Here is a 22,086-nt window from a genome sequence, read left to right on the forward strand (position 1 = left end):
TTTATCATAAATTGGAAATATATTTTCCTAAAGTGACTGGCTACAGGCCATTTCCTCCTTCACCCAAGTCCTAAAAAAAGCTTCTTCTAAAAGCTTTCATAAATCAATATGGCTCTAACATTAATGGAATCCCCTCCCCCACAACTGGACTTAATACTTCCTAGACAGAACTGTTAAATGGCTGAATGGAAATGTTGTGAGCCCAAATCCTGGCCTTTTCACCTCCTAGATGTGCGACTTTGGACACTTCACTTCTCTTTAAAAAACCAGGACCACCTGCCCTGCAGGACGGATGGGAGGATTGGACAGGATGAGCATGGGAAACACCACTGCAAACTGTAAAGCGCTTCCCTAGATTTGTGACCGTTGCTGTCATTGAAGGGGGCTTATCCATGGTTCCAGTGCACTTATAATTCCACCTGTGTGCCCATCCTTGCTGGTGGCCAGGCCTTGAATGGTGTGATAAGAGCACTGTTCGGTTCTCTGGAGTAGTATCAGAGCAGGTGGGGTCTGAGTCCTTCCCCCCTCCCTCATCTTCTTCCTCTCTTGATGGATGGTTGCACTGAATGAGAGAGTCCAGGGGGTGAAGGGTCAGTAAAGAAACCCTCTCTGTGTGCCAGACATAGTGCTAGACATAGAAATGGAACCATCCCTGCTCCTCAGAAGCTTCCAAGTACACAGTGTAAATGCAATTAAACAGCAAGCAGTTCATTACAAGGTGCTTGGGAGGGAAGACCCTAGCAGTTGGAGAATCAGAGAAGGCCTCTCCGAAAAAATTTTAAATGTATATTATAAAATACATAGGATCAAAAAGGAAACTAGCCATATTAAAATACCATTATCAACAAAGTATTTTAAAAAACCAAGTTCATAGACCCCAGCTTAAGAAGCCCTGAGTAGAGAGAGAAGAGGGCCCAGGATTGAGCCTTGAGGCATGCCCACAGTTAGGGGATGTGATGCGGATAATGAGCCAGGAAGGGAGACTGAGAAGGATTGATCAGTGAGGACAGAACCAGGAGAGAGTCAGATCACAAGAAGCCAGAGAAGAGAGAGCAACCAGAAGAAGGTCGATGGTATTAAATGCAGCAGAAAGGATTAGCACTGATGGAAACACTTGGCAGTTTGTGACATCACTGGTAACTTTGAGGAAGGTGGTTTCAGTTGAATGATGAGTAGAAGCCAGATTGCCAAGGGTTGAGGGGTGAGAAGAAGAAATGAAGGCAGTGTGTGGAGACTTTTTCTAAAGAATTTGGCTGAGAAAGAGGACAGAGATACAGGATGATTACTTAAGGGGATGGTGGAGTCTAGTGAAAGGTTTTTAAGGATGGAGGAGACAGGCATATTTAAAGGTAATAGGGAAGGAAGTGGTAGATAGAGATCTACGATTTCCTGGAGGGGGATGACTGTTGATGCCGTCTGCTGGAAAAGTTGTCTGGGGATGGAATCAAGGGCATATGCAGATTGATTCAGGCAAGGAGAAGGGCTTCCTCTCTGTCAGAGTAGGGAAAACGATGTAAGAGTCAGGGTCTAGGCATGTCTGGGGGTTTTGAAGTGGAGAAAATGGGAGAAGAGGGAATTCTTATTGAATGGCCTCTGTTTTGTCCAAAAAGCAAGAAGTGAGGTTCTCAGCTGAGGAAAGGGAGGCAAGAAAGTGTGGGAAATTTGAGGAGGGAAGAGTAGATCTGGAAGAGCTTCTGCAGGATGTGAGCTAGGGAATTACTTAGGAGCAAAAGGACTGCCTTGCTGCAGTAAGAACCCACTCAAAGTTAGAGGGCATGGATTTGTATGGTGCTCAGTTAGCATGGTTGTGAGATTTGTTTCCCCCATAGCAGGTTGTGATTAGGAATAGAGAAAGCAGATTCTGGGAGGAATCCAGAGGTCTGGCAGCAGATGAATGGCAAGGGGATAAGGGGGCAAAGGGAGAGCAGAGGATGGCATGGAGATGAAGGCTTATTCTACATTCAGGATTGGAAAGTGAAGGCAGAATAAGGACAATCCTGAGAAAGTACTGAGGGATGGGGGGCTGGAAGAATGGTGGGGAGAAGCATAGGGAGAGATGGAGTGAGAAGTTCTGACCAAATTGGGGTATCTAATTGAGGAAGTGGAACCCTGAGGTTAATGGTGAGATCCTCTGTGTGTGTGTGTGTGTGTGTGTGTGTGTATGTGTGTGTGTGTGTGTGTGTGTGTGTGTGAGAGAGAGAGAGAGAGAGAGAGAGAGAGAGAGAGAGAGAGAGAGAGAGAGAGAGAGAGAGAGAGAGGTGGAGGAGAGAAGGACAAGGTCTAGGATTTAGGAGAATGAGACTTTGTAAAAGTAGGGAATTTAGTGAAGTCTCCAGAATAAATGGGGAAGAGAAAACAGTGAGCCAGGTGCCTAATTACTTGAGAAAGGATAGAGAATCACCTAAAGGCCATCATATAAAAATCACTATGATGTAGATTAGATAGGAAATGTCTATCGAGTCTGATCAAAGGTGGATGTGGTTGGTGGATTGTTTGAGCTCAGGAGTTCTGAGCAGCAGTGGATTGTTTGAGCTCGGGAGCTCTGAGCAGCAGTGGATTGTTTGAGCTCGGGAGCTCTGAGCAGCTGTAGGGCTAACATCCTTCACGCAACTACACCAAGGCTGGCACCAATAGCCCCACTCTTTCTTTAGTCAGGGGTTCTTACCTTAGAGTCTATGGACTTTCTTTTTGATACTTTGTTAACAGTATTTTAATATAACTAGTTTTCTCTTTAATCCTATCTATTTTATTATATACATTTCAAAACATTGTTTGGAGCAACCTTCCCTGATTGCCCCCAATTGCTAATGTTCTCTCTCTCAAGCTATCTTGTAATTAACTGCTTGGTGTTTAATTGTATTTATACTGTGCAAATATTGATATAGATATAGGTACAGACATAAAACTTTTGATTGTGTGCCAATTAAGGGTGGATGGGGTTGAACATTCACAGGTCCTTTTAGATCAATATAGTGAAATCTATACCTATCCATTCTGCCCTATCCTTGGCATTAAGGTTGGGTAAAGGGTAGGAATCATAGCCCACAGGGTTTAGAAATGGAAACTCATAGAACACTCAATATCAGAGGTGGGAAGGAGCTCAGAATATAGAATGTTAAAGTTGGGAGAAGTCTTAGAATATAGATTGTTAGAGCTGGAAAAGTCCTTAGAACAGGGAATGTCAGAGCTGGGAGAGGCCTTAGAACAAGGGATGTTAGAATTGGGAGGGGCCTTAGAACAGGGGATATCAGGGCTGAGAGGGAACTTAGACACCCCACTTCCCTCCCTGGCCACCTTCCCAGAGGATCAGCATACTTGTGGGGAACACAGAAATACCCCTATAACTGATTATTTTGAGGCATACTCTTCCAGGATAACTGTGGCCTTCACTGCATCCTGAAACATTACTGATGCTCTGGAAGGTCAGGTCTGCCCATAGATAATGGTGCAGTGGCCTATCTTTTATGTAGCAGCAATAGTTGCCCCCCTCATAGTGCCTCTGAATAAGAGATATTGCCCCCATGGCTGTTAGGAACATGGCACAGTAACTTGGGGTCTACTTCACCTGCTCTCTGCTTCAGCATTCATTTTCCTGGGTCTCTGTGGGAATTGGAATAGGGACTGGGACTGTTCTTCTTAGCCCCAGAAGGCAGAGCCAAGGTCGGGGTGTGTCAAGGACATTGTGGGCTGTCTATGGGGGGAGGTGGCTTTTCATCAGTAACAGGAAGAGGCATTCCACGGTGGAGTGGACTGCCTCCTGATGGATTGCACTCCCTGTGCCTAGATGTGTGCATGCGAAGATTGGGCTGCAGTCTCCTGTGCAGAGGAGGGAACATTCCTTCTGGAAGGGCCAGGACTCTAAGACTTGGAGTCAGGAAGACCTGAGGTCATTCTATGAACTAGACACTTACTAGCCATTTGACCCTTGGCCATTCTCTTAATCTTTCTGCACCTTAGTTTCCTCATATATAAAATGGGGATAATCGCACCTCACAGAGTTGTTGTGAGGATCAGATGAGTTAACCTGCGAATGCTTGGAAAACCTTAGGGCACCATAGAATTGCTAGCTATTATTATTCCTTTCTGGCTCTTGGATTCTATGATAACATATAATTTGCAGAACATTGATCTTATTCACCTTCTATTTCTGCAATTTCTAGGTGTCAGTGTGACAGACAGCTGGCTGAGGGTCCCTCATTTCCCAAAGCAAAGGGGCAGGATTGGGCTTCTCTCAGACCACACTGCTCTCTTCTTCTGGGCCAGCATAGCCCCACAAATCCACATGAAGCTGTCCTAGTAAGCTAGATCTGCATTTTTTTTTTCAATTTGGGCTAGAAATGGCTATTCCTGGGACCAATTCCACCACTGATTAGAAGGAAGTTTTATCTTCTCTGTTTCTGGTTTGGGCTGGTTGGTTCCTCTATAAGTAGCCTAATACTCCCTCCCCCCAACTCAAGGGGGCTCACTCTATCAGTGCCAGACTTGGTGTTGTCAACTGATCAGCTTAAGCCCTACTATAACTCAGAACTCCTGAGCTCAAGCAATCCACCAGCCTCACTCTTCACAGTGGCAGAGACACCAGGCATGTACTATCATAATTTCAGCACAAGAGAGGTAGAAACAAGCTAGCTTAGTCAAAGAGACAGACTGAAAATTCCCAGGCGCCCAAGATTCTGTCTTTCGGGAGAGTGAGGGAGTTATTAATAGACATAGAAAAAATAAATCAATATTAGCTCATTTTTGCCCTCAGGTGGCCTGGAGCCACCAAGTTAAGCTACCATGGAGTTATACCCAGTGTGAGCTACACAACTCCAGCAATGCTCACTGCATCTCCTGACCCTAAGCAGAGACATACCTGTAAGATGGTGGGGAACAAAGAATTTTATCTAAAGCAGAGGTTCTTAACCTGACGTTTGGGAACTTAAACATTTTTTTTGATAACTGTATTTCAATAGAATTGCTTTCCATTGTAATCCCATGTATTTTATTTGATGCATTTAAAAACATAATTCTGAGAAGGCATCCATAGGTTTCGGCAGTCTGCCACAGGAACCCAGGATACAAAAAGGGTAAAGAACCTTTCATCCGAAGAAACTGGATAACAAAATATTATTACAACAGTGAAGAAATAGCTTGACAGGGAAATAGGAGACTTCACTTTTAAATTCCATTTACAGTGTTTGGATGGAATTGGAGAGGAGAAGAGAAAGCTGCTTACTGTCTCAGTTTTTTAGAGAGACACAGTTCATTTCTTCCACAAAGGTATTTCACCAGGGTCATAATCCCAAATGGGGGCCTTTCTGTGATCAAGGACAGTCATTATCCTCTGATCACTTCTCTCTTCCTGTTAGTTCCACAGGAGAGAGGGAGGGAGAAATGCCAAATGCTGTTACTGTGGCTAAGTAGGTATCCTTTTCGATGCTCTAGCTGACATATCTCTCTCCATCCCCAGCTGCTCGTGCAGCTATCAGAGAAGGGGAAGATGTTTCTCTTCTCTCATTCATTCAGTCCCCAAAGTCCCATTGGTTCAAAACTTCCCAAGTTTTCCCCCAAATCCCCCTGCAGTTTAAATCACAAGTATTCCATGGAAACCTCAAACTCTATTTCACAGAGATTTCACAGGCAGATAGTCTCTAGAGACTTGTGCAACTTGTGAAGAAGGCTTCCCATTCCTCTTGGAGGTTTAGAATTTTGCAGTCCCTTGCAAAATCAGCTGAATCTTCTTGGCACCTGAAACAGTACAGCGAAACATCAAATGCACATCAGAACATAACAGAACAAGGATGGTTTATCCAGAATCTCAAGAAGTCACAACAGAGTACCATTCACAGAACAGATGCATCAGTCAGTCAACAAGCATTTATCAAGCACCTGCTATATACCAGACATTGCACTAAGCACAGAGAATATAAAAAAAGGGGAAAAACTCCCAAATCCAGTCCCTGCTCTTAAGAAGCTCAAGAGGGACAACATGCAAACAACTATGTTTATATGTAATATAATTACATATTATATTTTTGTTGTATATATGTATACACATATACAATATATACATGTGTGTGCGGTTGTGTGTGTGTGTGTGTGTGTGTGTGTGTGTGTGTGTGTGTGAGAGAGAGAGAGAGAGAGAGAGAGAGAGAGAGAGAGGTTGTATATGAGAGGACTTCACAATCATTGGATATGGGGTGAGAGAGAGAGAGAGAGTGAGGAGTAAAGGGTGATACCTGAACGGCAAGCCCAGGTGATTTGGAGGATATGGTGCCCTGAATAGAAATAGAAAAATTACAAAGAAGGAAAGACTTGGAGAGAAGGAGATAACGAGTTCAGTTTTGGACAAGTTCAGTTTAAGATGTCTCTGAGACATCCAGTTCAAGATGGATCCTGAGGCAGGTGGAGATGGGAGACTAGAGGTTGAGCGATTGGTTAGGGCTGAATAAGAATAAATAGATATGATAATCATCAATGATAAAAGCAGAACAGGAAACAATGCTTAACTAGTTAGTAATTTATGTATGAGGACAATAGGGGTGGATTGCTCAGGAGAGGTCCTTGAACTTCTGACCATTGTTGTCTCATTATATAGCTGCAGGATGTCCCATGAGTGCAAAGAGACATTTACTTACTCAGACAGCTGGAAGAGAAAACAACCGGAGAGTATAATCAGGACAGGACAGGATCAGTGCCCTTACCGCTTCTCCACAATAGAAAATTGTAGTGCATAGGAGAGGTGACAAAAGACCAGAAATGGGCTGGTGTCCTAACTGATAGAGACAGAGGCAGATAGAGAGGTAGTCGGCACAGAAACAGAGATGAGGGTAGGGGGAGTTCTTCAAACTTTTTAGACTTTAATAAGATTGATGAATAGCTCCTGGAAAAATTCTAGAATGTATTGTCAAAGGGATGCTTTGTGGATACTTAGAAAGGGAAGCAGCAATCACTTAAAAGCAGACTTGGGCTCTCCAGGAGTATGCCCTGCCAGACTAAACTCATTTCCCTTTTTGACACTATAAACATCCTAACAGATCATGGAAATGCTATAATGATGCTGCCAAAGTGAGGATGAGAGCTCAGTGTTCATAGCTTATCAGGTATTTTATATATATTGTCTCATTTGATCTCATACTTTAGACCTTGAATCCTATACCTGGATTTTCCTCAAGAAGCTTTACAAAACCTCTCCTTATCACAACGGTCAGGATGGAGAGATGGGGATTAGATAATGGAACTAAGCAGATTTGGAACTAAGTAATAAGATCCAAGGAGCATCCAGGCTCCAGTGAATTCCTTCAGGGACCTCTCCTTGACCTTGTGCTGTTTATCATTTCTCTCAGTCACCCAAGTAAAGACACAGGTGGCATCAAACTTTTGGATCACAGAACCACAGATCTGGGGAGTTGGGAAGGATCTTAGTGGCCATCTGGTTCAACCCATATATGAAAGGAATCCCCAGTAGCAAATATCCACAAGTTCAGATAATGAGGAAACAGAAGCTTAGGTCCTATTAGGATTTTTGGAGGAAACTGAGGATGCTTTTAGATAAGAGAAGAATTGAGGTGGTGTAGTAAGTATTTGAAGGGCTTATCAGTATATGGAAGCAGATCAGCCTTGTTTTGCTTGAGTGGGTGGGGGTGGGGAAGGGGCAGAACCAGAAGTGGGGAAGGGGAGGAATTACAGAAAACAACATTTCAGCTTTGTGTAAGGACAATCTCTGAACAAGTTAAACCACCAAGACCGTATAGATGTATAGAAACTAGAACTAGGTGAATTTGGAAGGTGACTGCAAGAGGCAGTGGGCTTCCTATATTAGGTAAGGGAAAGGACAATAGGCCACCCGCTGGGGAAGTTTTTAGAAAGGGTTTAGCCTCCCATTCCAGTTGGCTTGGGAGATCTTCCAGAGCTCTCTCAGTCATGACATTGCCACTTTGAAGCTCTGAGGCCCTCTGTTGAAAGGGCCCTCCTAGATCTGAAGTTCAACATTCTAGCATTCTGTATTCTAAATTCCTCTAAGCTCTCAGATTAGCACCCCCAGCCTCCAACTTGCTCTGACAAGTCTTATGCTAATATTTTCAGTTCTAAGGACCCTTCAGGCTCAGAAATGTTATGATTCTATTACATCCCAGTGAACTAGCTTGAGGACCTTGAGAAGTTAATTAAGTCCAATTCAGCCGACCTTAATTGAACGCCTGTTTGGATGACTTGACTGTACACAGGTAAATCTAAACTCAAGTACTAATGATTTCTAGGACTTGGGCAGCTGCCACTTTCAGCTATAATGAGAGCAGTTTCATTATCTTCGGACAGGCCGCCTGGGGGAGTTAGAAGAATGGACATAGGAGACAGCAATGCAGGGTTCTAGTCCCAGCTCTGCCATTAACTCTATGTTAGCCTCTCACTTCTCCTCCCCAAACCTCCATTTCCTCTTCTGTACATTGAAGAATGACCGTAATAGTCTAAGGTAGTGGTACTGTAAGAGTCTCTTGATCCTGAGTCTCTATCCCATTGGCCAGGTACTACATTCCCCTCCTGCTTTACTCCCTAAGATGAAGCACCATTTCCCGAAGGCCCTTGTGAATCCTCATGTTCATGCGTAGTTTGATACAGTCAGAGGTTTAGAGCTGGCAGAGACCTAAGAGATAATCTAGTCCATGCCCTTTCCCCATTTTACAGATGAGGTAACTGAGACCTAGATAGGTTTTGGGGTCTCAGAGGTAGTAAGTTGCAGAGCTCTGTGACCTCGATTTATTTGCCTTTAAAATGGGGACATCAGTCTCTCACAGTGCTGTTGTGAGGATCTAAGAGAACATAGGATCATAAGAACCTCAAATCCAACCTGCTCGTTTAAGGGATGAAGAAACTGGGAATGAAAGAGGTTTGGTGACTTGTCCAAGGTCACATAGGAATGCATATGACAGTGTTTTGTAGAGTTGGACCCACTAGTCAGACCCCAGGGGATTGTCTCACTGTCTTTTCAGGGGAATGTAAGCTCCTTGGAGAGATTTCCTCTGAAATCATCAGGGGGCTATTGTAGGTTCTAATTCCCCTGACATCATCGTCAAAGTAGTGCAGTGAAAACGGCCTCAGCAGTGGACTTAGAGGATCTGGGTTCAGATGCTTCTCTGCATCTCCATTCTGCTTCCTCTTCTGTAAAACGTGAGGACTGAAGGAGCGGACCAGGAGCTCAGTGCGCTGTCCAGCGTCCTGCCCTCCCAGCCTCCCAGATGGCAGCCGCTCCCTTTTGCCCCCTTTCCCTGGGACATTCTTTCTGAGTACCCTCCAAGGATTGGAGGAGGGGTTCTGGGCTCCAGTTCAGTTGGGCTCCCCTCGGGGAGAACTGAGGCAGAAAATGATGACTTTAATACCAAATTACTTACCCAATTAGGCCCTCTGGAGCTGGCAGGCTATGGTGGGGGCTTTTTTTTCCCTTTAAACTCCAAGGCCTTTTAGCAGTTGAATCTTCACAATGAAATAACTGTGTGATTAGTAATTAAATTCTCACTCCTAAGAGTGATGTCTTACGTGTGTGTGTATGTATGTGTGTGTGTGTGCCGATCTGCCAGCCTGCATAGCTACCCTCTAACTGAACAACCCCCAAATGCCATATAAGTGTATTAAAGGAAGGGAATAAAAATGAGAAAGCCCATCCCATCTGTATGAGGCCTTTCCTGAACTCCCCCTATCATTATCTTGTATTTATTTTGTGTCAGCTCCTTGAGAACAGGAATTGTTTCGTTCCATGTATGTGTATCCCCTATGTTTAGCACAGCCCCTGACGTGTAGTAGAAGGAGCTTAATACATGCCTTTGGGGATCTATTTAGATGCATCTGCATTACCTCCCTAACAGAATGTGAGTTTCTTGAGGGCAGGCCTTGGTTCAGTTCCATCTTCCTAACATCCAAAGCTTAGCACAGTTCCTGGCTGTAGTAGGAGCTTAATAACCACTTGCTGAGCTATTTAGATGTCTAATATTGTCTCTCTTGATAGACTGTAAACCATTTGAGGACAGGAACACATCTTATTGTCTTCCATTCTCCAGTATCTAGCCTGGTGCCTGATCCAGAATAGATGCTTGATAGATGTTTATTGATTAATCGATTCTCCTACCCACCCACCTCTCATCAGGACTGACCTTGCACAAGTTCAAAGCTTAAAATGAAGGGAATAGAACAGACAAGTTGGAGGCAGAATGATCTGAGTTGTAAATCCTACCTTTGATTCTAGTGGTATGATCCTGAGCAGGACAGGAAACATCTCTCAGCCTCAGTTTACTCACCTGTAAAATGGAAATAACACTGATAACATGAAGACAAGGGCAAGGTTCACATGATTTTATGCAGGTGAAATGCTTCTCAAATCATAAAGCACCATAGAAATAGAGGCTGTCATTATTAGACAGTGCAAAGAGTTTTGGGAGCTGGATTCAAAGCTGGCTCCTAGCTGAGGTGTGGGCTGATTCTGCTCATATGGGGCAAGGGTTTCTATAACTGTAAAGTGTTATAGAGCAAATGGTTAGGATGTTATTATTAGGCCCTGCTTCCCAACGGATTGGACTAAAAATATTAACTATTTAGCTCCAACTGAGTACATGCTCTGTGCCAAGGCATACATTTAGTAACAGCTGAAAGAATGCAGGACAGAGACCTGAATCCTCACCATTGCTTCTTTGTGGGCCTCCGTTTCCTTATCTGTATAATGAGAGCTCTGGACTTGTGGCTTCTGAGCTCCTTTCCACTGGCGACATTCTTTATTCTAAGCACCACCCCCCAGTTCTGACATTTCTTGTTCTAAGGGTCCACTCTTGGCTGAGGACCTCTCCTCACTTCACTGAGAAAACTGGAGCCATTCTTGGAGAACTCTCTCTTTTCCCCATTTCACATTCCTCTGACAGCATCCCCAACATCCTTCATGCCAGTGTCTGATGAAGACGTATCCCTTTCCTTTATCTTACACCCCCCTTTTGACAGCATCCCCTCCAAGCTTCTCTGCCAGACTCACACTCCCATTCACTCTATTCAATGCTAGTTTCTCCCTATCTACTTTTCCCCTCTGGAGCTAACAAACATGTCAACATCTCCCTTATCCTAAAACCCTGCACTCTTTCCTCCCATCTCTGCTGGTTACCATCTACCCCCCCCCCCACTTCTCAGCTAAACTCTGGTTAAGCCATGTATACCAGGTGCCCCTTTCCTTAAATAAAATTGTGACCTGGCTTTCGAACTCATCATTCAACTGAAACTGTACTCTCTAAAGTTACTGGTGTCTTCCTAATTGCCTGATCTTTCTTAGTCTCCTATGCTGGATCTTCATCCTTGTCACATCCATTGACTATGGGCGACCTCCAAGGCTCTGTCTCAGACTCTCTTTTCTTTTTTCTCTTTACTCTCTCACTTGGGAATCTCATCAGCTCCCAAGGGTTCAATTATTATCTTTAAGTTGATGGTTTCCAGACTGATATGTCCAGTCCTGGTCTCTTCCCTGAAGGCTGTCCTGTAGCACTCACTCCTTACAGGAATGCCCTCCCTCCTTGCTGCCTCTTAGAATCTCTGGCTTCCTTCAAGACTCAACTCAAATCCCATGCTCTGCAGGAGGCATTTCCCAGGCCTCCCAGCTATTCTTAGTGTTTCTGGCTCCAATGCCACTTTTAAAACAATATACATTATTTTGCCCCTCAATTACATGCTAAGACAGTTTTTATCATTTGTTGTTGTTTTTTTTTAAATTTTGAGTTCCAAATTCTTTCCTTCTGTGAGATAGTAAGCAATTAGATATAGGTAGTACATGTGCAATCATGTAAAATATTTCCATATTAGTCATTTTGTTCAAGAAAACTCAAATAAGAAAAAGGAATGAAAGTGAAAAATAGCATTCTTCAGTCTGTGTTCAGTCAACATCAGTTCTTCCTGTGGAGGTAGATAGTAGGCTTCATCATGAGTCCTTTGGGATTGTCTTGGATCATTATATTGCTGAGAAGAGTTAAGTCATTCAGTTCTTCATCATACAACATTGCTGTTACTGTGTACAACATTAGCCTGGTTTTGCTCACTTCACTTTGCATCAGTTCATGTAAGTCTTCCCAAGTTTTTCTGAAATCATCCTGCTTGCCATTTCTTACAGCCCATCAGAATCACATATCACAGCTTGTTCAGCCATTCCCCAGTTGATGGACATCCCTTGAATTTCCAGTTCTTGGCTACCACAAAAAGAGCTGCTACAAATATTTTGTACAGTTAGGTCCTTTTCCCTTTTTTATGTCTTTACAATATAGATCTAGATATGCACAGTTTCATAGCCCTTTGGGTATAGTTCCAAATTGCTTTCCAGAATGGTTGGATCAGTTCACAACTCCACCAACAATGTATTAGTGTCATTTTTCCCACATTCCTTTGAACATTTGCTATTTTCCTTTTTAGTCATGTTTGATAGGTGTGAGGTGGTACCTTAGAGTTGCTTTTATTTGCCTTTCTCTACTCAATAGTGATTTAGAGCATTTTTTTCATATGACTATAGATAGCTTTCCAATGCTATTCTCCATCTACTCTGTCTGTATCTTTACTGTACCTATTTATAAATGCTATATACCCATTAAAGAGCAGGGCCTGTTTTTGCTTTTTCTTTACATCCCAAACACTTAGTACAGTACCTGGCACAGAGTAAAAGCTTAATAAATGCTTATTGATGAAGGATAGCTGGTTGGTGCAGTGGATAGAGCACCAATGCTGGAGTCAGGAGGAGCTGAGTTCAAATCTGACCTCAGAAACTAATTTCCTGTGTGACCCTGGGCAAGTCACTTAACCCTTAAAAATGCTTATTAATATAACAATGTATAATTCATTCTGACCCTGGAGCCATTCATGTCCTGAAACAGGGGAGATTTTTATTGATCCAAGTTCTGATTTTTTTTAGTGTTCTCCTTTATAGGGTCATTGTATATACTTGGCTCTGAATTAGTTTATATAAGGTCTCTGATGTTTCTCTGAATTCTTTCTATTTGCCTTTTTCTAAAATGGTTCAATAATATTCCTTTATATTCATGGATGAGTTTGCTCAGTCATTTCCAGAGTTTCTAGACAACAGCCTTGTTCAAGCTTTTCATATGCACAGATTTTGTTATATTGCATCATGGGACTTTAAGATCATGAATCTGGGGTTGGAAGAAACCTCAGAGGCCTTCTAGTCCATACACTTCATTTCACAGAAGAGGAAACTGAGGCCCAGTGAGGTTAGGTGACTTGCATTCAGTCACATTGGTAAGTGAGAATTAGAAGTGGGATTTTAACTCACATTCTAGAGTCAGTACTCTTTCTATCATACCATGAATGGGGACTTTCCTGATTTTTTTTTTGACAGGGCTTTTTGAAGAGATCCAATGTCCACTGGACTGACTCAGCAGTGGTCCTTCTCTTACTCTCTATCTCCTCATCCCCAATTTGTCTTTAGCTTTAACAGCCTGCTAATTGCCCCCAAACTGGATTTTCAAGAATTCTAGGTTCCAGGATCCTAGAGTGGAATGACCAAGTTGGGAAGGAAGGAGAATGAAGAGTCACATTGTTGAGCCTGGGAGGCCAGCTGAGGTGCCCTCCCCTCCAGGATGGCCCCCTCCCCAGTGTCCCCAGAGCTTCGCTTGCCACTGCCCTCCAGGATTTCTGTCCTGCTGAGCTAGCCTTGTTCTGAGCAGCCATACAGAAGAGGACAGGAACTGATTTTCTGTGATGACAGCCCCTGGCCATGCCTCAGAGATGTCACAGCTCATCCCTCATCCCTCTTATTCCTTTAGCCTCTCCCACCCCAGCCCTGGTCCACTCACTGGGAAGCTATGACAGCTCCTCTTGCAGAGGCTTATAGACTCAGGTCTGGAAGTGACCTTGGAGGCTGACGGCCTCAACATACAGATTAGAATATCCTCATCTAGGTGAGCCAGCACAGAACAGCAGAAGGAGGGCTGGGGCTAGAGTCTTAGACATGCCATTTCCTACCTGTGTCACCTTGCCCAAGTCAAGACTTTACCGTCTGCCTCAGTTTCCTCATCTATAAAATGAGGAAACAATAAACAGCAAAAATGAGGCCTCTGAGGTCCTTTGACACAGAGACACAGTGCCTGGGAATGGTGTATAGGTGAGAAACCAAGATCTAAGGTCTTAAAATTCCAGAAAAGTAGTTTGAATGTCTCCAGCGAGAAGAGCATCCCTCCCTCCCGTGGTGGTGACTTTAGCTCAGCTCTCATAGGCAGGAAGCTTTTCCATGTAAAATCTAAATCAACATCTCTGTACCATCCATCCATGACTCTGCTCTGACCTCTGGAGCCAGGCAGAACCAGGCTAATCCTTTTCCCCCAGGACAGGCCTTCCAATGCCAGAATCAGTCAACTAGCCTTTCTTAAGCCCCTGCAGTGTGTCAGACACCCCTCCCCCCAACTATGCATGTGTTATCAACCCAAAGGCAAAGTGAGAGTCCCTGCCCACAAGGATCTTACATTCTCAGGAGGGAGACAACATGCCCTTCTATACATCACGTAACCAAAATGAGCATAAGAGGGGCCCAGAAAGGACTTCTGGAAGAAAATGATGCTGGAGCTTAGTTTCAAAGGAAGCCAGATTTGCCACATTTTCAGATTAGGCTGATGGACTCTCAGGGAGTTTCAGATCCTCAAATATCAGAGCTTCCAGAGATCTCCTGAGGAGCCATCTAAGCTAACTACCTTCATTTTGTCAAGGGGGATAGAGAAATTCTCAACCAGATGTTAAAAGGGCCCCAAAGAGTTGGCTTCCTCATTGGCCAACTGCACCCTCCCCCCCCCCAGACTTAGTGGGGCTTAAATAATGGGCCCTGATAGTCAAGACTAACAGGTCGGAGGAAAGAAGGCTTGTTTACCGTGGGTTGGGGTGACATAGGCATCTTCCTGGAGATTTGGAACAAGCTGATGGAGGGACAATAGGGCTAGCCCAGAATTTACCAGCTGGCTGACTTTGGCCAAGATACGTCAACTCTCTGGGCCTCAGTTGCCTGATCTATAAAATGGGTCTTCCCTTTCTAGCCCTGAATCTGTGAGCCTAAAATATATACATTCACACAGGATACACAAACATACACAACACATTTCCACCTCCTCCTCAAAGGACCCTGCCTTTCCAACCATCCTGGACTCTGACAGGGAAGTCTTTTCACTTTCTCTGGTCCAGAACCAGCCTGCCAGTGCACTTCCCAGCCACCTTCTCAAAAGCACCTTCTCTAAGCCCTAGCTTCCCCCTTCCTTTCCAACTCCCCTTTACATTCTGTCTTCTTCCATTAAGGATTTTCTTGACAAAGATACTGGAATGGTTTGCCATTTCTTTCTGTAGCTCATCTTACAGGTGAGGAAACTGAGGCAAGCAGGGTGATGTGACTTGGCCGTGGTCACAGAGCTAAAGTGCTGACTTGGAACACTTCTTGTGCTCTGTGTCACCTGCTTGGTATGTAGTAAGTGCTTAATAAATGCTGTCTTTCTATCGCTGTTTCCCTAACCTCCCCCCCCCCCCCCCCCCCAGGACTTATCTACTCCCACACATTTAATATATTTTCCACATATAGGCAGCCACCCAGTTAATTCTGGAAAAAGCTGTCTGGTCCTCTAACAAAGGTTTGTGTGACCAGACATAAGTTAGTGTGGAGCAGTTAAGTTTTTCATTTTTCTCCTAGCTGAGGAGCCTGGGCTAATCAGAGAGTCCAGGGCTCCGTGGGGGGAGGGGCTGAAAGGGAGGAGAGAGAAGAGCTGGGAGGGGGGAGGGTCAGAAGACACAAGCCTCTGACTTCACAAGGTGATCATCCTTCCTCCTTCCAGCTAAGCCGATCTTTGGAGGTGACTTCCCTCCTCCTATGAACCCTCTCTTCCATCCCTCTGAGACCACATAAGCCCCCAAGCCCTCCCTGAGAAGCTACTGCCCCTGTGTGTGAGAGTCAGGGTGAGATGGGAGGAGGAGAGAAGAGGGAGGCCGTGTGTCTGTGCTTGGTGCGTGGGCGTGTGAGTGCGTGTGTGTCCGGGAGCCACAGTGCCTGGGAGCTGTGTGTGGGTGAGAAAGCCAGAGAATAAGCAGAGGACAAATATGCAGATGTGCCGCTATGGTGCTGGCGCATTCCCTTTGAGAGCCAGGGATGGAGAGGCAAGAGGTGGGAGGCAGCTCCCCTATTACTGACATCTTTGTCGGCCTCTGAACCGCTTCTGATCCTCCCCCCAGCCTGAACAGCCCTACTTGTGGGAGGCTCTTGGCTGGCTGGCTGTAGGTGAGGTTCCTGTCTCTCCCAGGCCTCAGTTTCTCTATCTGTAAAATGAAGCGGTTGACCTCATCCAGTGGGTCTCAACCTTTTATGTGTCATGGATTCCTTTGGAGGTTGAGGCCTATGAACCATGTTTTAAAATTACATCAATTCTATTGAAATAGTTACCAAAATATTCAAACAAGTTTAGCCAGCCCAGGTTTGAGGTCCCTCTCAACTCTTTGTTTTCAATAGAAACATTGTAGGTTTTAAGGCCCTCTCCAGTGTAACATTGTGTTCTAAGATTTGTTCGGTGGTAATATTGTGTCCTAAGAGCCCTTAACACTCTCCATTCTAAGGTCTATTAGAGTGGTAACATTCTGTGCTCTGTTGGTCTTACAAGCCTTGGTATTCTGTGTGCCTATAAGTCTAGGAGAGTCTGTGCTGGAGAATGAGAATTGTCTGTCTCATCTGTCTGTCTGTCTGTCCATCCGCCTGTCGGCCTATCTGTCTGTGTGCCAGTTTATATCTGCCTGTCCATCTCTCTGTCTGTTCACATGTCTGTCCGCCTCTCTGTCTGCCTGTTCATCCATCCATCTGCCTGTCCACCTCTCTGTCTGTCCATCTATCTGTCTGCCTGTTAGCCTGTCTGTCTATCCATCCATCCATCTGCCTGTTGGCCTCTCTATCTCCCTGTTAGTCTTTCTGTCTGTCCACCTATCTGTCTACCTCTCTGTCTGCTTGTTGGCCTGTATATCTGTCCATCCATCAATCTGCCTTTCTACCTCTCTTTTGCCTGTAAGACCATTTGTTTGTCCATCCATCCACCTGCCTGTCTGCCCATCCATCTGTCCGTCAGCCAGCCTGCATCTCCCTCTCTTCGGCAGCTGTGGCGGACTGCCCCTCCTCCATTGCATTGTTGCCATCACACTCTGACTCCCCAGCTGCCTCTGGTGTTTAGCTTTTTTCATATATATGAAAATGAATATTCAGATCCCCGCATGAAATCCCCACACAGCGTCAGACTCTGCCTGCCTCCCTCCCCTCACCCCTCTTCTCTAGCTCCCCCTGAACTCCTCTTCGGTTTGGTGTGTGCCTGTGTGGCAGTGACAGCTCTGGGGGATAGATCAAGGCGGCTGCATTTCAGGAAAAGAATTATTTCACTCAATTACTCTTACACACGAGTGCAGAGTCGTGGGAGGAGGGGGAGAGCACTCCCAACAGTTGGACAGGTTTCCCTCTGTGTGTTGGGAAATCTATCATTTCATACCAACTCCAGCATGGCAGGTAGAGATAGGCAACTGCTAAGCTAGAGGAGGGCAGGGAAGGCTGGTGGGCTGGCAGGATCAGGGCAGAGCAAGCTCTCTGTTAGCTGGGGAGGGTAAAAAAGGTTTGTGGGTTGGCACAACCAGGGCAGAAGAGGCCTCTCTGTGGCTTAGAGGAAGCTTGGGGAGATGAAAATTAGAATTTGCTTAGAACTCAGAGGAACATTCTCAGAATTGAGTTGGACAAATCACTTTGCCTCCCTGGGCCTCATTTTCCTACTCTGCAAAATTAGGGAGTTGGACCAGATGATTTGGACTCAGCTGGTACATGTGGTACCAAGTCCTGACTCCAGGGTTGGGGCTCTAAGCTACTTCACCCTCTAGCTGCCCCTTTACTTATCTGTTAAAAAGGAGTGAGACCTGATGATCTCTAGGATCTTTCTCAGCTCTAAATCCTGGGATTCTGCAAATTGGAAGAAATTACATTGGGGAAATTACCTGGGACTTTCAATGAGCATAAGCTGTTGGCTGCCTCAAAAGCCATTTTCTTAAATACTGGCCCTCTCCTAGTGCTGCCACATGGCAAGAGATCATGGCACCTCATGATCTCTGGAGAATCAAAATGAACAGAAACTAATGGGGGATGGAAGAGCCATGAGAGTGTACAAGTGGGGATGAGGGAACATAAGAAGGCTGGAGCGTATTGACAACAACCACATGACAGACATCACTGGGATCAGATAGGCCTGGGAAATAACATGGACTGGACATAGACATGAAGAAACAGATAGGTGACAACTTCTTACCAATACCTAGCCCAGTAGATATTTGCACCATCGTGGTATCAAAGAATCAGAGAAAGATTTCAAGGTTGGATGGATCCTCTGTGGAGGATCAGGGGAAATCATGGTGGATTGGAACCCCATAGATTGGGATGGAGACCATCACATTGTACAGATCCTACCTACTTGCTTCTGCACACTCTGGATTGTTCATCCCTCTCTCCGAGATTCTCTGGCTTTCTTCCAAGCATGGCTCACTTACTATCTTCCATAGGAAGACTTTCCTAACTCCCCAGTTCCCAGTCCTTCAATTACTTTCTATGATTACTTGGTCTGCATGTCATATTCACTATCTTAGGTATCTATTGTCTTCTCTTCTTGTCTCTCCCCACTCCAAGCTTTTTGGGAGCAAAGACAGTAGTTTTGAAAAGTTCTGTATGTCTGGTACATCAAGCTTGTCTAATGTTGAATTGAAAGGAATTTACAAATGAGGAAACTGAGGTTGAGGGAGTGTACTTTCTTGTACCAGGTCACGAAACTAGTTCATCTCAGGTCTCTTGGCTTCTGTCTCCCCTTTGGGTCACGAAATTCACATTTTTAATTTAGCCATGAAGCTCAGACTTTGAATGAATGGAAAATCTTTGTTATGTACTGACTATGTACCAGGAACTGTGCTGGACTTGGTGAATACAATGCCAAAAGCCATCCACCCCTGACCTTAAGGGATTTATATTCTAGAATTTATATTCTATGAGGAGGGGCAACATATAGAGGAGACTGGTGGGGGGGGAGACAGAGATTTTCTCCTTTTGAAAACTCCAGGTTGATTAAAGAGTTCTTTGTATATCTACCTTGGTGGATGCTCTCCCCTCCCCCCATTTTCTCCTCTCTCAGAATTTTGTTCTTGAGACTTTCCATCCCTCTTGGATGACTTTACTCTTATGCCATGGGACCCAGCTTTTCTCTGAAATCTTGGCTATCAGTGCCCACCCTCCCCCCCCACCCCCAACTAGACTGTGCATCACACCGTTCCCCATTTCCCCTTCAAAATTGATAGCAAAAGCTAAGTTATAAAGATCACTTTCTCCCTAGGCTACTGGGCTAGTGCTAATGTCTAAAATTTTTAGGAACAGAGACAAAACCTCAGAATCAGGTGATCTGACTATACTGTTTACTGGGAGAAGACAGATTCCCTTTGGATACACTTTCTTGTCATGGGAAGATTATGAAAAAACATATGCATTTGGTCCCATTTTGGCCTGGTGGGGCCTTGTCTTGTCTGGCTTGGGCAAGCTGGTGAAGTGGATGGAATGCTGGGCTTGGAAGTGGGAAGACTTGAGTTCAAATCCTGATTCAGACACTTACTGCCTATGTGACTTTGGAAAAGGAATTTACCATCCCCCAGCCTCAGTTTCCAAATCTGTAAAATAAGGTCATTGAACTCAGTGGCCCCTTTCAGTTCTCAGTCTAGGATTTTATGAAATGTGGGCCAGCTTTATAAATTGCTTTGTCTTTATTTTTCCTTTATTATTATTTTAAATCTATTAAAATTGTGATTAGGACTGTTTCTGCTCTCAAGATTATTCAGAGAAAAATGAGGCAAGGCCCCTTCCCTGCGCAGCCCCATTTTCCCATTTTCCAGCCCTGTTTTCAAGCCAGGTGTCTCACCCACAGATTGCTAACAGATTCCCTCACTCATCCCTCTCCCCCTTAGTCCAGATTTCCACCCTTTGTCCCTGTGCAGCCTTGGGCAGTCTGACTCTCCCTGCCAGTTCTCAGGTTCTACATCTGTGAAATGGGGAGGTGGGATTACCTGACATCCAGGGTCTCTCTAATCATCTTCTTTGATCTTCTGACTAGATGGTCTCCAAGGTCCCTTCCAGCTCTGAATCTAAGATCAATGTTTCTCTGTTCTTTAATCTAAGGGCTTTGAAAAGCCAGTTAGTAAGTCACTAGCAGCCTTCATCTGACAGAAGGGTTTGTGGAAACCCTGCCTAGCATTGACAGTCAGGAGATTGGGCTTATAGTCTCTCTGCTGCCACTGGGGAAAGTCATGGTCTCACTCTCAGTCTTCCTCTGTAGAATGGGGACAGTTGTCCTTGCTTTGCCCATCACCCTGTGGTATGGAGAAGCCCTGTGTCAGAGCCAGTTTTGGAAGATGCAGAGATGCTCACATCCTTTGAGTCCTCTAGGCTTGGCCGTGGCTCCTTCCAGACAGAGAGACTGTTGTTGGGTTGGGGATTGGGCTCAAATGAAATAAGGCTTGTAGAAATCCAAGAAATTCTGGCTCAGGCTCTGACAACAACTGACTGTGTAACCTCGAACCCTTGCCCTCTCTGGGTTTCAGTCTCCTCTTCTCCAAAATAAGGAACTTGGACAAGATGGCTCCTGAGGCATCACGGTAGAGCAGAAAGAATCCTGGACTTGGAATCAAGGCCTGGGTTCAAATTCTGCCTGTGATGTTTCTTACCCACGTGACCTTGGGCAAATCATTTGTCCTTCCTGGACCTCAATTCCTTACTTGCTAAATAAAGAGGTCAGATTGGGTGACCCCTGGGGTCCTTTCCAGTTCTAAATCAAGGATTCTGTGAATGAGAGGACCTGGTTTCAAATCCTGTATCTCTTGTTTACCATCTATGTGACTTTGGTAAGTCATCTCAACTCTCTGGGCCTCAGTTTCCCCATTTGTAAAATAAAATGGTTGGAGTGGGCAGCCTTTCAGGTACCTCATAGCTCTAGGTCTAGAATCCTACGGATGGGGCAAATTCTCCATCATATCTTTTGCGATGTGAATTGGGAGGTGCAGGTGAGGGATTCCTAACTGTCTGGATCCAGCCAGCACCAGACTTTGCAGCTGGAAGGGGCTAAAGTCAGGCCAGGGGGATACCAGAGGTGGGAATTTCACTGTCTGCTTTTCTACGCCAAGCACACGCAGGCTTCAAACCCTCATTCCTTCAGTCTGGGCCTCTTTTCCTCCCTGCTAGTGCAGATAATTGAGTGTAAGCAGTGTAAACTGAGTCAGCAGCTGGGGCAGGCTTGATTTAGGTCCTTAGTCAAGTCCCCTAGGGCATGATGCTCATCAGACAGTAGGCTGATCCAAACCTGGGCATGTCTTAAATGAGAGCTTGCTGCATTGGCGTCTGGCGCCACACCGAGAAGGTGGGGGGCAGTAAAAGAACCTACCTGCCTGTTTCTTTACTTGCTAAATGTTTGGATACCAATCAGTCTAGGTGGCAGCAGGGATCGGGAGTATACTCTAGATCACCCACTGGCTTCTGGGTTCTTCTCAGAGGCAAAATCTGCCCCCTGCCAGATCCATCCCCACATCTCCGAGGTTATGGTGCATGTCTGTCAGAGGCCAGACCATTTGGTTCAGGATGGCTAGGTCAGCCTCAGTGGGGATTTTGTGGCCTCAAGTGACAGAGGGTGTCAGACCACATGGTCATGGTGAGGGGCAGAAGGAGCTAGGCTCCAACCCATCTCTTCCCTTCTTGAAATGAAGCGCTTGAATTGGCTTCTCTAAGGAAGGCCCTTTCCTGATTTTCCATTCTGATTTCTCCCATTATTTTTAGGGATTGTGAAAGGGACTGGATCCAGGATTTGTTAGCATAGAGTACTCCCTGATGATGAAAACTGTCGTCCCAGGAATGTTGACACCTTCTCTGCAGTTCAGAAAATTATCCAGAACACTGAGAGACAAACACGTGACCTGGTCAGGGCTCACATTAGGCATTAGCAATTCCACCATCTTTATTTCTGTGTCCTCCCCCCCCCCCCCATTAGACTATAAGGTTATGGAAGAAGGCTTTTTTTATTC

General features: G+C 45.0%; 1 protein-coding gene across 1 annotated transcript in view; it reads left to right on the forward strand.

Annotated features, from left to right (window-relative positions):
• Positions 1-22,086, forward strand: part of CACNA1I (calcium voltage-gated channel subunit alpha1 I) — a 221,031-nt gene that overhangs the window by 83,605 nt on the left and 115,340 nt on the right. The gene's annotated exons all lie outside the window — the stretch shown is intronic.

Source organism: Notamacropus eugenii, chromosome 3 (assembly GCF_028372415.1).
Source record: "Notamacropus eugenii isolate mMacEug1 chromosome 3, mMacEug1.pri_v2, whole genome shotgun sequence".
Classification (NCBI taxonomy): Eukaryota; Metazoa; Chordata; class Mammalia; order Diprotodontia; family Macropodidae; genus Notamacropus; species Notamacropus eugenii.